Source organism: Thermobia domestica, chromosome 2, assembly GCF_964235325.1.
Source record: "Thermobia domestica chromosome 2, izTheDome1.hap1.1, whole genome shotgun sequence".
NCBI lineage: Eukaryota > Metazoa > Arthropoda > Insecta > Zygentoma > Lepismatidae > Thermobia > Thermobia domestica.
The window spans coordinates 345,376,153-345,393,467 of NC_137455.1; the positions used below are offsets into that span (position 1 = coordinate 345,376,153).

At 36.8% G+C, this 17,315-nt stretch overlaps 1 protein-coding gene across 1 annotated transcript in view; it reads left to right on the forward strand.

The window, feature by feature from the left end:
• Positions 1–1,662: 1,662 nt before the first annotated feature.
• The window catches only part of LOC145679864 (uncharacterized), a 69,655-nt gene continuing 54,002 nt past the window's right edge, over positions 1,663–17,315 (forward strand). Inside the window, exon 1 of the mRNA XM_081750385.1 lies at positions 1,663–1,926. The gene's annotated coding sequence lies outside the window, so the exon portion shown is untranslated. The remainder of the gene's footprint in view (positions 1,927–17,315) is intronic.

The window sequence follows — 17,315 nt, forward strand, 5'->3', positions numbered from 1 at the left end:
CTACAGGATTGGCGAGCGAGCGAAGACATTGCCTAGGGCGCCGATAGCAAGAAAGCACGGAACGTGCAAGCAGAAAGAAAAAGTGTTGGAAAAGAGTACATAACGCGGCATCTCGTAAAAGTATTGACCCTATTAAATCAATATTGTTTTCGGTTTACAAAGAAATAGATTTTGTAGAAATTTTCTAGCGATTGCTCCGCTCGCAACCCACACGTTTCAATAAGAGATACAACAATTTTTTACTTATTATTTTAAAAAAGTTATTATATATGATTTCCTAATGACGATGTGATATAAAAGGTGCCGAGTATTGACTAATAGTGTACACAGGAGCATTCTCAAATTCAAAACTATCAAAGTCTGAAATACGTGTTCGGTGTTTTTGGTGGTGACGAGTTGGGTTAGTTGATCCCGCTTTTCTACTCAATCTACTTAATCACGACGGTGAGAATAAAGGTATGAAAATGAGAGGGGTGAAAAGAGACACGCAAGCTGCTGTTTGCGCGGGAATATTAAAAATGAATGTAAACGAGGAGAATAATAACATTTTCGAACTTAAAGTAGTCGTAGTATAGGGTTTAAGGGTTGAGAACTAAACGAATTTCGTCTTTTTCAAAGACTGATCACAACCAGTGATCTTTTTTATGTCATTGATATATGAAATCTTTCCAATCTGATATGAATAAAATTAATATGGGTATCTAGTTGTGATACTTTTATCTAGCTATATATATACATAACATGTACACACATTATATATGTATATAAGTGTGTGTCACTGTATTTTTAATGCGGTTATTAGTAATAAGAAAACTTAACTTCAGAACTTTGGTTCATTATGAAATTAAGTAATTACTGTAATTTCAAAGATATGTAGTAGACAAATAATATTTTGGATTTTAGATTGAAACATTAAACATATTATTCAGCTTCATCTAGCTCCATCTATCAATACTGAGAAATTAGCAAAGAAGGCTCCTGAATTTCCGCTACATTTCACAAGATTTTTTTTTTTTTACTGAAAAACAATCGGAATTAACCAATTTACGTATTTGGTTACATATAGAATAAAATTTCAAAAGTTTACAATTAGACCCAGATATTAATGCTGTCACCATTTCAAACACTTTAAAAACACATAGTTTCTAATGTATTGAAACAGTGTTCGATTTGTAGGGGGGATGCCTGGGATATCCCCCCGTCTGGAAAAATCATCCCGGATATCCCCGATACTTTCCTCTATCGATCGTAGCCACATAGGGGCGGGCGTTAAATTGACAGCAATACACCACTTCGGTTAATTTGGATTTTCAAACAATCGAAGAGTTATATAGGTTCCATTTGGCTTTAAAGAAAAAGGAAAGAAATAGGGAGGGAGAGGACTTTAGAGTTGTTCACAGCAAGTTAGATGTGGATGAGCCCTCTAGTGTTCTCTCGTGTTGAGTTGATGGTAGCTGTGCGTGCGTTCTTGCGCGGAGTGCATTTTACACCGGTGTAAACCGAATACTTACTTATATCGATCAATATTCTGGTAGTTATATATATATATATATATATATATATATATATATATATATATATATATATATATATATATATATAATGAAATCATAAACCTATGCTTGTGTATTATTTTTGAACATTAAGAAAGCTGTGGAAATAATACCGATATCAAAGGCAGAATGTGAACGTGTGTTTAGTGATATGAATCAAACATTGAATAATCTGGGGAATCGTATGCAGATTGTAACACTTAGCAAGCTCCTTTTTGCATCTATAAATGGTCCACCTTTGCGTTTCTTTGATGCCGAAAAATATACAATAATGTGGATAAAATTGAAGCGTCACAGTGCTACAGACAATCCTACCGGGAAAGCAAGAAATGTCGAAGGATGTTCACATGTATCTCGTCTTTTCAACTAAAATGTAACTAATGTTTTTCTTTACAAAAAGACAACTTTAGTTAGTTGTATGCACGTACTTTTTGTATTAGTCTATCTTTACTTCATTTTCTGTCTTTTTTTTTTTTTTTTTTTTTTTGTTCCTTTTGATAATTGAATGTTTTGTTTAGCTAGATTTTGAATTTGAACATAAAATATTACTCTGATTAGAGGAGGCTCCAGGAAATATTTTTGGCCATCTCACAACTTTGAAGCCCCACTGCCCCTAATGTATATGCAAATGCACTACACATTGTGATCCATACCCCCCACTGGTAAATTAACAAATGGAACCCTGTATTGAAATTTCATCTCTTATGGATAGTATGTTGCAAATAGTTGTACTATAAATTTTCGTGACTCTTTACCAATTAGATCTGTATACCAACCAAAGGTAGTTTTGTCAACTTTAAAAGTCCAAAATAAGCTCTTGAAAAAAGGTCTTATTTGTATAAGAATTCATAATTATCATTTTTGGTTGTTGCAATGGTTGGTTTTGTGTGTTAACTCAGTATATGTGGTACTTTAGTTACGTATTCCATGGTACGTATGGCTAAGGGCCGGATTTAGGGGGGTGCAGCACCGGAGCATGTGCAGTCCCCTTCGTTGTAAATATACACTATCTAAAATGGGAAGCTAACAGTGGAAATATCAACACTTTCCGAAATTTTCTGCAGTCATGTTTCCATTTGGGGCTTAAAAATAAACCGTGGTTGTTTGCAAAGGTAATAGTTTAAGTCGATTTTCTGAAGATTGAAAGCAAAGGATTCACCAACCAAAACAATATTCCTCATTTACACCGCAGACACCTAAAGGCATTTAAAAATTCAAATGTAGTGGTAGTTATTGATGAACCCCCGTCAAAAAATCCTGGATCCGACCCTGGTATGACTTACTCAAGTCCGAATAATGTCACTTATCTGTTGGCGGTATTGCATCGTGCGAATAACATGTTCCCTTAAAAGTAAAGACAACTGCATGTTATAGTTTTTCATTTAGGTACAAAGTAGCCTTGTTCGCTTGATTTTAAGTATTTAATAATGCATTTGTTTTTGGATAATTCGAACTTTGTTTATTGTTCCCTTGGACATCAAATTAAAAAGACTGCGCTGTATTATGTTTCTCATATTGGTGATCAGTGTCGAAACCAGGCCGGTAGCCATCCCAAAAATGTAGGGGAGTCTGGCTAAAGTTAGGGGGGACCCGATTCAACCATAGGATCTCAAATATAAGAACCCCAAATATAAGACACTAAAAGTTAAGATGCTATATACTGGTTATTTATAGCATGAAGAAACACTCTTGTTACTTTAATATATTCTGTGGAATGTCTAATTTATGATACAAACCATTAGAATACCTAAACATATAACAATAAAAAATTATATTAAAAAAAGTGACCGAAGTTGCTATACTGCCATTTTTAAGAGCGGTACCTAATAAGAGACCCCGGCTATTTGTGTACTCTTAAAAGAGTTATTTTATTAATTCATCATTCAGCATTGTCTTTAAGCCTAATCTTGTGATGGCACAAAAATATAAAAAGTTACACTTTCAATCTAACTCATTTTCTTCAATTTTAGAATATATGCTCTGTTAAATTTACACTTTTTGTGCGCATCAACTGCAAAGATTTTTGATAACTCCTTTTAATGTTCAAATATGTACCAAATGAGAAGAAATGTGTCCAAAATGACAGTACAATGCCAACGAAATCACTGACTCTATATACAGGACTAAGTCTAAGAGACTACTTTATGAATACAGAAATGTCGATACAAATGAGCTCCTAATATAAGACCCAATATTACTATACGGATCACATTATGAGACCGGTGTCATATACTGAACCCGTTAAGGGTCTCATAATAAGACAATTGACCGATAAACAAATGACTAACGCCATTTCAAATGTAAGTGGAAGAAAATCGGTAACTCATTACATGTTGCAATATGCATATTCACTGGTATATAAAAAAGTAAAGATAGAATGAATATCAATTTACCTTCTCCATTTTCAGCGCCTGATGTGTACACGTTAAGAAAACTTTGTAGGGGCGCAATTTTTTCGAGTCTCCACTATACTAACAGCTCTCTACATAACGAGCTCAAGTGAATTCCGGAGCTGTAGTGGGCTATTTCCTTTTGTTTTAGCTCGCTTCTACTAGATTGCAGCTCTTGCTTCACAAGATAGGTAGGGGTCTCAATTTAGGTCCTATCCTCATATTAGGGGTTCTTACAATATTATAGTTCATTTACAAGCCTACCGTTAAAAGTTTAGTGGGGGCCAGCAAAAATTTAGGGGGGCCCGGTCCCCTAGACCCCCCTGGATACGGGCCTGGTCGAAACAGTAAATCGTTCTCGCCATCTCTTTCCGTTCTTACTATATAAAGGATAATAGTATATTTCAATCGCCCCAAGTAATAGTAGATTTGTACCATTTCCGATTGCAATAAAGAAAGAAACTCAGAGGTAAAATTTGTATATGTGCACTGAATCCATGTTTAAAAAATCTGCTGCTCACTATATATCACCGTATTTTCATTGTAGCGATCAGTTTTGAAACCGGAAATCATTGATTTTTACCATTTCCGGTTTGAAAAGGGAGATAAAAGTCAAGATGAAACTTGTTCTTGGAATGCTTAATTCATGCCAGAAACCCATTTTTGCTCTCTTTCACCATTTTGTCTGTAAAACAATCAAGTTTGAAACCGGAAATCATTGATTTGTATCATTTCCGGTTTCAATAGAGAGATAAAAGTCGAGATAAAACGTTAAAACCGGAAATGATGAAATTCTTTCATTTCCTGGTTGAGAAGATGCTTAATACTGAGGATGAAACCTATTCTTTTATCGCTAAATCGATTCCACAAAGGTCGCTTTACGATATTTCCTAACCGTTTATACTCTTTTACCTGTCTACAGACAGACAGACAAACAGCCGTTCTATAACACGTCCCATCTTATACGCGACATAGTTCAGAATCTAAGAAACAGTTATGGAGTAAGGATGGAAAGTATTTATACTGCACTGCAGTTGCTAGAAGTTTTCAAATGGTTACACGAAGACACCTTCTTAAGTTCTAAATAATGTCACGGCGCTGGTAGAAGTTGTAGGAAAAAGAGATAATTTGAGAATAAGTCTGCTGACAGAAGTAGCAGAGCTTTGCTGGAAAGATATCGTAGTTGTTACACTGTTCTTTTGTTCCAAGAACCTGGGCGATGTAATGCAAAACCAATTTCGCGGAAAATTTTCTTTCATTGGAAAGTTTCGTTCCTCCTAGTTTCTGGACTTTGGCCAACAAGAAACTCGATTGACTCCGTAACGTTTATTCAGGTGGATTCTTCCTGTGTCTACATTTTACGCAGGAAACTAAAGAGACTTCCCGCAAACTCTAGGTGCTATTATAAAACAAAGGATTAGATTATTGTCTTAGTATTTTATTGCTGTAGAAGAATGGTTCTCAATCTGCAACACGTGTATTTGTTTGTTTTGGGGAGCTCGGTGGCTCAGCAGTAAAGCTCTTACCTTTGGTGTGTGGAGTCCCTGGGTCGATCTCTGGCTGTTTGTGATGGCCGGTAACAATTCCCACCCTTATTTCCTCCCCCTTAATGATCAAATTAAAAAAAAAATGCTTCCTTAGTTCCATCTTACGTCACAGATCCTATTCTCTGTGTAAATTTGAAGTTTCCAGCTTCAGTAATTTAGCCTGGGGTTTAATCAGTAATCCAATACTTTTTTATTTTACGTTTATATAGAGTAGGAACGTCCTTTGGGAAGAGCAGAAAGGGGTGGCTGACTCCTCAGTTTGAGAAAAACATGCTTTGTAATAAATTGAATACCAATAAAGAAAACAACAACCGAGAAACTGTTGTGTCGGTGGAAAATCTCCTCTACCAGCAAAATCTGAAAATGACGTTACTGATAAAGAGATATGCACAAACGAATGAAAGACGATTTTTGCACTAGCAGATAAGAACTTGTTAGAATCTAAATATACACAACCAGTGGCGTATTTACGATTTTGTTTCAGGGAGGGTTTGCTAACTTTCGGGGGGAAGAAGCTTTGCCTGAAAATGTGAAAATTCAGCAAGATATATAATATACTTTACTATAGTAAGATATCGGGGGGGGGGCGGTTAATCCCGGAAGCCCACCCCTAAATACGCCACTGTACACAACATCTAGTTTAAATGTAAATACGGAAAGATGAACAAGGTTCTGTCAGTGTAAGTACGGCAACAATTAAAGATCGAAGCTTATAATTTGATATGTAAGTCCTTCACAACAGAAATTATTTTTTTAAAAAAATGTTTGCTCTGCCAGGGAAAGAACTACAAGCTTATGTAAGCTAAGTACGGAACATTGCAAAGAGAAGCATCTAACATCATTATGTTAAAATTCTGAATTCATTTCATTATGTGTAAGAGCAAGAGCACCTATCAAATGGATGACTCATTCTTTTACATCAAAACTTTTGGTTCCATTTCATTGAATGATTCTGAGCTAATACGACGTTCTTAAATAGGATTATTCTTGGGATTTTGGCCCCAAAAATTATTTGTGTGTTACCATACCCAACTAGGGTTGTCAACCATCTGGTATTTTACCAGGCAGTTCGGTTGTAATGTCCTTGTCCGGTGTCAGATAATTTTTCCTCTTACTAGTCGTATTATCTGTTCTATTCAGATTATTTTGGAGTGATGAAAGGAATCGTTTGTCAATTAACATGGTTACTACAGAGCTTATAATTCGTTTTGATATCGACCAGTTATGCGTGAAATTTGCTAAAGAGTTGAAGCCAGGAAAATTTACTAAATTTATCAAAATTCCTAAAGGACAACAAACGTACATTTTCAAAGACTTAAGTTCTACCAAACTTCATTTGAGTCCTCCACCTGTTCACCATTTTCTCCAACTTGTGGAAATTCAGTATTCTGTCATTCTTCACCGTTACAATGACTACAAGCCACAACACATTTTAGGTCGTACTTACGAGATGAGCAAATACTTGTTCCACGTTACCGCTTGGAGGACATCTTGTATTTACAACTTATCGCCTTTAGCTGGTCATCAGGATCAGGTGCTTGGTCAGTCATTATGGGTGCCAGCTTCCCATGCTCGAGCTTCCAGGCCCATTCAAGAGGAAAGTGAAAGTTGCTTCCATAAAACAACATGAAGATGCACTCACAGGCAGTGAAAATACGTTGCTCTTTCTGTGGGTGGCAGTCTTACGTTGAGATAGAGAACCTCCGGTTGCATTGCAACTGTCTTCATGTATAGTTTAAAACGCGGGACAGTGAGGGAGTCTGAGGCGCTACCACAATATAATTTAACAAGAAATTGGAGGCCACTGGATGCAATAGTTTCTTGGGTAGAGTTAACTTTGCCATTCTGTTCACTGAGGATTTGACGATTCTTTAATGCTGCGAGTATTTTTTACACAAATTCCTTTTCCACATCCAAAGAGAGGCTGAAGATTTTTCTCCCACATTCTGCAACATATGGTACACACTAATATGTTTAGTTGTACCTTTCCGTCTAGTTCCAGACATGAAGCAGACATTAACCATTTTCGATTTTAGATGATAAAGTAGCATAATGACAATATCTGTATCATCAGCAACTACGGTCACTTCATAACGATCTAAAGTTATCTGAAGTGAGGCTACAACGACTTCTGTGTCCGCGTTACCAGAAGTTTGGATCACCTTGTGCCCATCGTCTGAAAGATACTTGCAGAGTATGGAAATGAACTGCCTTTTGTTGTATGGATTTACGAGGAAAGCATTTTGGTTTCTCTGGATTTTCGTGTATTCAGTAACTTTTACGTTGGCTGACATGAGTTTAACAGAGCGCGGTTGATGTTTGTGGTCTTTAATGGAAGACTGGTCACCATAGCTACCAAATACTACTATAATTTCATTGGACCTTCCATATTTGCAAAAATATATATATTACTATTGGCAGATGTTTAAATAGGTTTCAGTTGTAGGCCATTGAATGTGATGAAGAAGAGCTCCATCATCTAAGACATACCTAACACACATTTTAGGTTGTGGAGCATCGGGCATGTCCTTCATTAATACTATTGGATTAGCCTTGTCGGGCTTTCTCATGTAGTCATCTTTGAACAATGCTGCAAACTCAGCGGTAAGCTTATATTTGAGTTGCTCAGCCACATTTCCATTTCGTTCAGCAATGGTAATATGTCGCAAAAACGAGTACGGACAGATCAATGTGGAGCACTGTCTGGCCAACATTGATTCCTTCCTGCGAAGTTATTAGTGTTTGAACTTGGTCTGATTTTCGGATTGATGTATTGCACACTTTCCTGTTGTTCAACGTCTTCTGTATCCTTGTGCCAATTAGGGATGGCCACAAAGTTCCGGTTCCGGCGGAACCGGTTCCGCGAGGAACCGGTTCTGTTTTCAGAACCGGTTCCAGACCTGGATCCGAAGAACCGGTTCTAGATCTGGATTCGAAGAACCGGTTCTAGATCTGGATCCGAAGAACCGGTTCCAGATCTGGATCCGAAAAACCGGTTCCGGAACCGGATCTTCAAGAACCGGATCCTTTCAGACCCGAAAACCGGTTCCACCAGGAACCGGTTCTGGCCATCTCTAGTGCCAATATCTTCAGCGTCATCGCAATTAATCCCAACTTCCAAAATAGCACGAGTACCTGATGACTTCTTTCAAAATGAATCGTTACTGATGTCAAATGAATTGTGAACTTCAAACCACTCAGATACCTGATTTAGATCTGCTGCATCACGGTTCCTTCTAGTCGTTCTCATTTCAATGTGTTGTTCTCCGGAAATGTGACTATTTACAGTTAACAAAGTCATAGTTTCGTGGACAGCGGAGCACATATGCATATTGTGGACTCAAAACAATCTTACATTGTCAGAGAATCCTCTTCCTTGAGTCATGTCGCCTCTTAATAAGCGTTTGTTCAATGACAAGGTCTGGCCATAAACAAGCCAATTCAGAACTTGATCGACGGACTGTACAGGCATTTGATAAGAAGTGTTCATATAACTACGGGTGAGATGTCGGAAATTTGTACATGAATTGCAAGTACAGGCGAGCACATTTTGCGTATTGTATGTATCCAGTTGCTGCAAAGAGACTGAGCATACGACTGACGGCTTAGAAAGAAATATAAGTGTCAATCACCAATACGCTCAGCATGAACAAATAATTTCACAGTTTCCACATACTCGAGATACTGCAATCACAATCGTGATATCCAGGAATTTTCTGCAAAAAAATTCTTTGTACCTCTGGAGTTGTGGGTAAACTACAAGTAGTACTTTACTGAAGTCACATTCACTTAATACTTTAAACGAGAAAATACACCTTGCATGATAAAACATTTTACATCTCTGCCAATATATTTGCGCATATATATATATATATATATATATATATATATATATATATATATATATATATATATATATATATATATATATATATATATATATATATATATATATATATAAGAATTTTAAAGTTATTTACTATTAAACACTGTAATGCACACTATAAAAGTCGATTTCTTTTGTTGTTAGACACCATTTCTGATGTATTCTCTAAGAAATGAACTGAAAATTTAACTTTCCTATTGAACGGTAGAGGCTTTATGCAATTTTCAATGTACTGATGCGAAATTCAGTGGCGGCCTTATTGAGACGTCTTATCTTGATATTTCCGAGGGGGATTTTGGTTATGTTGAAGTACTAACATTAACTTTACAAACAATGCATAAACAGGGGAGGATCCAGAGGGGACAGTCGGGGCGATGGTCCCCCCACCCCAGAAGACGAAAGTTTCTTATTTTATATACCGTATATAAATAAAACCCATTTTAAAGCTTGGAGCCCTTAAAAGTAGCAGTATGACAACCCACCGTCCCCCCCCCCCAGAAGTCGGTCCTGGATCCGCCCCTAGGCATAAATCACTTCTGTATCAATTTTTTACGGGTTTCACCTAAATGAAGTGTTCGGCTACTGTACTATTATGCTTTTCGTCGAAAATCAGTCGGATGTCCAACTTCGGATTAAATTGCCGATTGGATGATTTTCATTGATCACATAAAATATATGCTATCCTATACGATCGATGATTGATTTCTCAAGAAAAATCTAATACAGTATGGAAAAGAAATGGAAGTAATTCACTCCCACTGCCCTTAAGTTATTTCAATTTAAAGCCCATAGATGTGACTAACGATTCTCACAGGAAACACATCTACTGTTTCACGTAAATCTAAGAGTTTTAAGGAAGTTATGATACACGTTTTGTGGAACAATATTTTAGGACGTGAAAAGATTTACTTTCTTATTCTTGTGCAATGCAGATTTTAATTAAACAATGCCAATAATTGAAAACCCCAGCGGAGAATACGTCTCTATTTAGGTATATTATACGAAAACCGACTGCTCTCGAGAAAAACATCCGCCAACGCCTAAACCTATTACGAAACTTGAAAGGCACAACTTGGGGTCTAAGCGCCAAAGTGTTACTATACACCTATAAAGTATTTGTCCGCCCAGCTATGACATACGGCAATCTGGCGTGGCTTTCAGCTCCACCACATTTCTATGACCGCCTTCAACTTCTCGAGCGCAAGGCTTTACGCATCGCCTACTCTCTCTCATACCACACCCCAAACGCTCATATCTATCAAAATACCACCATGCCCCCTATTTTGGACCATCTATATACTCTCCGAACCCGATATATCACACATCATATAGCTACATCTCATCTTATAATCATGGAACTCTTGGATCAGACTCCTGCTCTTCCACGTTCTGAATATCCTCCTCTGGACCATCTCCTCGCCATTTACGAAAGAGCTACAAATTCACCTGACTACAACCCGGATCGCAATATATACCAAACCCATCCCCATCTCTATCGATAAAGATCCGAGCACATAGGCCACGACTTTTAGCCTAAGCTTACCACTCCTTTCACAGGCACACAAAATTTGACATTTTTACCTTAGGTTCTCCACCATCTTATTGAAACCTGACGTCCATCTCTACAGTACTTAACGATTATTAATCTAAACCACTGGCCAAAGAGAAGGCGTAACCTTCTACGGCCCGCCCATCGACAGATGGGAATGAAAGTCAGTTAAAAAAAAAAAAAAAAAAAAAAAAAGTTAAAACATGTTGAAGTTCAGTTTTTGCTTGCTCTCTGTGAGTCTCGTTAAGTATTCTTTTGTCTATAGTCTTTGCTTTTTTTAATAATCGTTTCTTCCTTGCACAGATAAATTAAAATTTTCATAGATACAGGAAATGTGATAAAATACACAATATCAGAAATTTTAACTAGAGAAAAAGATGGTGTGACCAGCAATAGGAGAAACTTTTTTTTTTTTTGTTTACAAATTACCCTTACGCTGCTTTGAAGATAAATTGCTCATCCAATTTTCGTAAAATATTTAGCTACATAAACATTGCTGACTCAAATGAAGATGAAACTTTCTCAAGTCTACCCAATTATATTTTCGGGATGAAATCCCAAAATATATATATATTTTTTTAAAGGTCATTCGCAGCTCTTCTGTTGTTGATTCCTGTTGCAAAAATACAACAATGTTTCATAACTGTTTTGTATATTAGAATTGTTTATCCTAAAGTGTATACAAGATAACATAATTGGGATAAGTCTGTCTCCAAATTAATGACCGATTTTACTTCTAAATTCTCCAGTATTATTCGAGATACATTAAAACCTTCAAAATTGAAACATATACAAATCAATAGGACTATTCAAACTGAAGAAAATGACATGGGTGAGTCTAAATCTTTATGAGTAGTTTTCGACAAAATCGACAAAAAATGTGTCTAAAAATGAAAATTGGTACTATACTATAGTCTTGCAACAAAATAAAGATGAAAATGATATGTTATACCCTCATCGAGGATTTCGTTATGACACTAGTAAGATAAAAGTACACTGTATTGTTGATGAGAGAGCTTAAAGCGAACTTTAAGTCTTGTAATAAATTCCAGTGGAAAGCTACACTCAAAGTAATGTATAGTTTCATTCAAATTGGATACATTTTACTTAAGTTCTCGTGGAGCATACAGTAAGACAGGCAAAATATATAGGGATGCGCACGAGACGAGTCGAGACAGGATTTTTCTGACAAAATTCGAGTCGAGACACGGCTCTTCCAATAGAGAAATATATATTTTTCGAGTCGAGACATCTCTTTTACAGCACATTTTTGAGACGAGACAGCCACAAATCTTGTCTCGCGCGCATCCCTAAAATATATAAACATTTGCTGTATAGAATGATATTATAGTCTCGCCGGTCTATGAACAGTCTTCCAATCACGTAGTCCTAGTGTCTAAACCAACAGACAGTGCACTTGTGATTGGTTGCTGCTGATTTTATGTCCTTGAAAGCACTCGACTGTTGCCATGGTCAAAAAGCCGCACAGCTAGGGAGGTTCAGGGGAGTGCGCTAAATTGCAATATAGTATTAACTCCACGTGTTTTCATGTCAGCGAAATAAACAGGTGGTTTTGGCTTGGCCTGGAGTAACAGCGGCGGAAGTATACTTTCCATATCGAAGTATAGTTTCAATTTAATAAAAATAAATAAAGTGAACTTTAAATTTATTATTATTATTATTATTATTATTATTATTATTATTATTATTATTATTATTATTATTATTATTATTTTGTAAATCATTTTGTTCTTCCGTGTAACCCAATGATACAGGTAACATTGCGGTATGATTTTAAACTTTAGTTTGACGCTCAAATAGTGTTCGTGAGTACGAATTCTATATACAACAAGGTACTTAATAGTTCATTATTCAATTATGGGTCAGCAAAAGTCGTCGAAATTTAAGTAAGAATTAACAATAAAATCTAAATCACTTGAGAATGCTCCAAGAGCATTGTCAGAATAAACTTAAAAAGAATGGAGAGATGGAGTGGGAAGGATAACTGTGATTATTCCTACATGTAAATCTTTTTACCCGCACCTTGTTCTGTTTCTCGCAAAATATCATCTCTCTATGACTTAAAGTTCCCGAGATATGGCTCCTTAAATCTCCTGAAATTCGAACTTTTTTTGGGGAATGGTGGCCAGTTGATCACCGGTTTCTATTTGGAACTAAAATGTTCACTATCCTCTTAGGCATTGATCAACAGCAATATGATCTTTCTGTGACTTCTGGTTCCCGAGATATGGCTCATTACATTTCCCGAAATCGGAACTATTTTTTGGCCAATATCACGGGAACGGTAAGCCATAAAGAGATTATATTGGTGTTAATCAATATCTAAGAGGATGGTAAATATTTTCGTACAGATATTAATTGGTAGATAGTGGCCAGCGATTACTATTTGATACTAAACTATTTACCATCCTCTTAGGTATTGACGATCACCAATATCATCTTTCTATAACTTATGGTTCCCGAAATATGGCTCCTTAAATATCTGGAAATCTGAAACTTTTTGGCCAATATCACAGGAGCGGTAAGTCATACAGAGATGATATTGGATAGATAGTTTTTGATGCTCTATCGAATGCATTGTTCAAAATTGAAAAAAAAAAAATCGGAAATAACAGACAGACGTACACACAGACAGACACATAAGCATCGATAAATTAGTAATGACATTTTTTAAGTTCGTTGAAAATGTATCTCAAAACGTAGTGAAATATACACGGATTGGTTGATGTGAGCATGGAGTTCGGTTTACTGTGGAGGCATATAATTGTTATTGTTGATTTAGTATTGAAGCATGCATAACCATTTTTTTTAAATATATGAATTTATTATTATGTTAAATTGAAGATATCTATCAACTTATTTATCAAGTATTTATCAATTTAATTATTAAAACAGGGGTGCCTACAAAGGGGGTGCTATGACGCAAACTGCGTCATTGAAATATTTGGGGGGAGTTAAAAATCTATATAAATACGTATGTTTGAGGGGTGTAAAAATTAATCGAAAATATTTTTTCATGGAAGAACACCTACGGATAGACAATTGAGGGAGGGAGTGCGTCATGGACATGAGGGGGGCAGCACTGATTAAAATGTCGCAGGTAGTGTTGTAAAGCTGTTCTCCACTAAAATGTTTGGAAGAAAGCAAATCAAGGAGTACATTCAAATGTACTATTCCAGCATTCGTTTGGTGATTTGGGAAGAAACTCTAAAATATTTTGTCCTAATGCGCAATTTCAACCTAGAAATTCCGAATTGCAAATCGATAACAATAAACCTATTCCACCGCAGTTATTTAGTAGCTGAGATTGTCAGTCCCGATAAGGGAGTACAATTTATACAAATTGGATCAATTGATGTAATTCGAGAAACAATTTTAAAAATAATTATATAAAATTCTTTACCTTACATTCTCTGATAAGAATAAGTCTCGTATTTTATCAGTTTTCATATACCACCGTCTTTCAAGAAAAGCGGGTGAATAGTTGATTTCATTTGAATGATAATGTAATGGCTATGGAGTTTCATGCCGTGACCGGATGGGTGAGAACATGAAAAGTGAAAGTGGAATTAAAAAAAAATAAGAATGGCAACAGAAATATTTCGAAAGACCAAAAGTCGGTTAAGTGGGTTCTTGAATAATGAATATAAACACTTTAGCCAGTAGAGGCAGTAAATCATGTTTCACAGTTTATGACGATGGATTTTGGTGAGTCAGAGTAGGTCACAGTGGACGAGAGTGGTTCATGGTGGGTCACAGTGGGTGGTGGGTCAGAGTGGGTCACGGTGGGTCGTGGGTCAGAGTGGGTCAGGGTGGGTCATGGTGGGTGGTGGGTCAGTGGGTCGTGGGTCAAGTTTTCATTGACCCACACTAACTCTGCAACTGACCACTGGCGAAACCAGCGACCAGTTGGACAGGTGGTGTGTGTACTCTACGGGTAAGGAACGCGACGAAGAAAGATTGAAAAGTTTCGAAATGTACGTATGGAGAATAATGGAAAACATTAACTGGATTGAACAGAAAAAATATGAGGAAGTGTTAAAAGTAATGGGAGAGAAAATAAGAATTTAAATGAAGGTTAAAAGAGAAAGAGAATCTGGTTGGGGCATTGATTGAAAAGAGTATATCACGAAGGACATACTAAAAGTTACGTAAGCAGAAAAAAGAGGAAGAAAGTAAAAGAGAGTTCAGACGATGATTGGTATTAAAACAGAAAACTGGTCCTTCAAGAAGTAGAGGTTAACGGAGGACCATGGTACATTAGAGCTTCTCAGTTTCCAGCAAGAAGAGCTGCCAATAATGGAAAAATAATAATGATGATGATGATGACTGGGCATGACACAATTCGATGCACGCCTTCTGACCAGTGATAGATCTTCATCAGTTGTTGTGGCATCAATTATTTTTTAGTTTATTCTAGAACAAGGAAACTTTATAGTGAATGAATTCTACTGTGTTCTCTTTTACCTATCCCCCCCTCAATCGCACTTAATAAATGTCCATTAGCAGCATCTTTCCAAATTTTATTTATTTACTTATTTATTTATTTATTTTTAAAGCGCCATACGCACCAATGACTATTCCACATTACTACAGATCACTTAGACCAGACCAAAGATTCCGAATCTACTGAGTCAAGGAATTGCTGCATCGTAGCATAGAGAACATTTTAACTGCCTAAGTTTATAACAGAATTTAAAACTATGAATCTCCCATAAAATAGACCGGCCGAACATTGTGTCTTATCCATAGGAGAATCTCCGCTTTCTCGTTGCTTTGTCTCGTACCGCCACCGAGAACAAGTAGCGTACAAATGAATGTATCTAACGGAATTTCTCTTCGCTCTCTCTCTTTTACCATCATTTCATTCTGTAGCGAAAATTCAAGCTTTCTCGCCCATTCTATACCCATACACACACACACACACACACACACACACACACACACACAACACACACACACACACACACACACACACACACACACACACACACACACATACATCCCATGTCCCTCCTCAATTCTCAACCTCCAAAAACCTCTTTCCACAATGCTAACAGCGCTAAATTGAAATTTATATCCATGTGGACTTGGCTGCGGCCGAAACCTCGTGAAACAGTTCCTCTTGGAAGGTGGTACACCATCAAAGCGAGGGAAGGAGGCAAAGGGATCACGATAAAAGGAAAGAACATAAGAAGCAAATTAGACCCGCAGAGCGCGGACCAACACGAAGAAGAGAAAAGAGGAAGGGGAGTGAAAATAGGAAGGAACAAATAGAAGCGAATACGTAACAATACTTTGTTGAGGTGAAAAACAGGGGGAAAAAATTACCTCGAGATGAAGAATAAAGAAAGATTTCTAAAGAAGGCAAAGACGAATCATCTTTTTTTTCTTCATTTCTCCCTTTCTTTGCGCATGCGCACCAACCTCTCATTCTTTCTTTTTCCTGTCCCTTTGTCCATTCAACACATTTTATCTTTTTTTTTTTTATTTTCGTTATAAAAAGAAGGATGCTGCTTATGTTTAGTGAGATAATGAATAGAACACTTCATTTAGCGTGGAGATTTAGGAGAAAAGGAAGAAAGGGACACAAGTCATTAAAAGCTATTACGTCTAATTATAACAATAATTGGTAGAGAAAATAGGACAGTGTTTATTGATGGAAATGCGCAGATGTCTTCATAAATGGTGCCAGCTACGGCTTGAAGGGAAAGTATTCTTCCACAAGTCAGTGTACTGAGTAAAACTATAAATAAAGGAGATCTGTAACTTCAAAAAAAGCAAAATCAAATTGAACGGTTCGAAGGATTTACACGTTCAACAGTTTACATGTCTAGTAGCACGGTGAGTTGACGATAGAGCCCTCACCTTTGGCGCGAAGAGCCTCTGGTTCGATCTCAGACCAGACCAGGGGCGGATGCAAGACCGACTTCTGGGGGGGAGACGATGGTTTGTCATACTGCTACTTTTAAGGGCTCCAAACTTTGAGATGCATTTTATTTATATATATAAAGAAAGAGTTTTCTCTTCTGGGGGCCCCGATCTACCCCCCTGGATCCGCCCCTGGACCAGACTATATGATTTTGTGGTGGACAACAGGACAGCATTGTGTCTGTGAATTTTCTCCCACTTCCTAACACATTATTATTCCACCAAAGACTTTCCACTACAAATTCCATCAATAATCATTCACTTTCATTAATCAACCATCTCCTTTAGTAGGGTCTATACCGGCCATAACAATGCGACCAGAAATTTCAAAAACTAGAAATTTTATTTCATTTTAGTCAGATGTCTGAAAGCATACTTTTTGATACTGACTTTCAATTCGTTTGTCTGTTCGTTTCCACATGTGTGAGAGACCTAAAA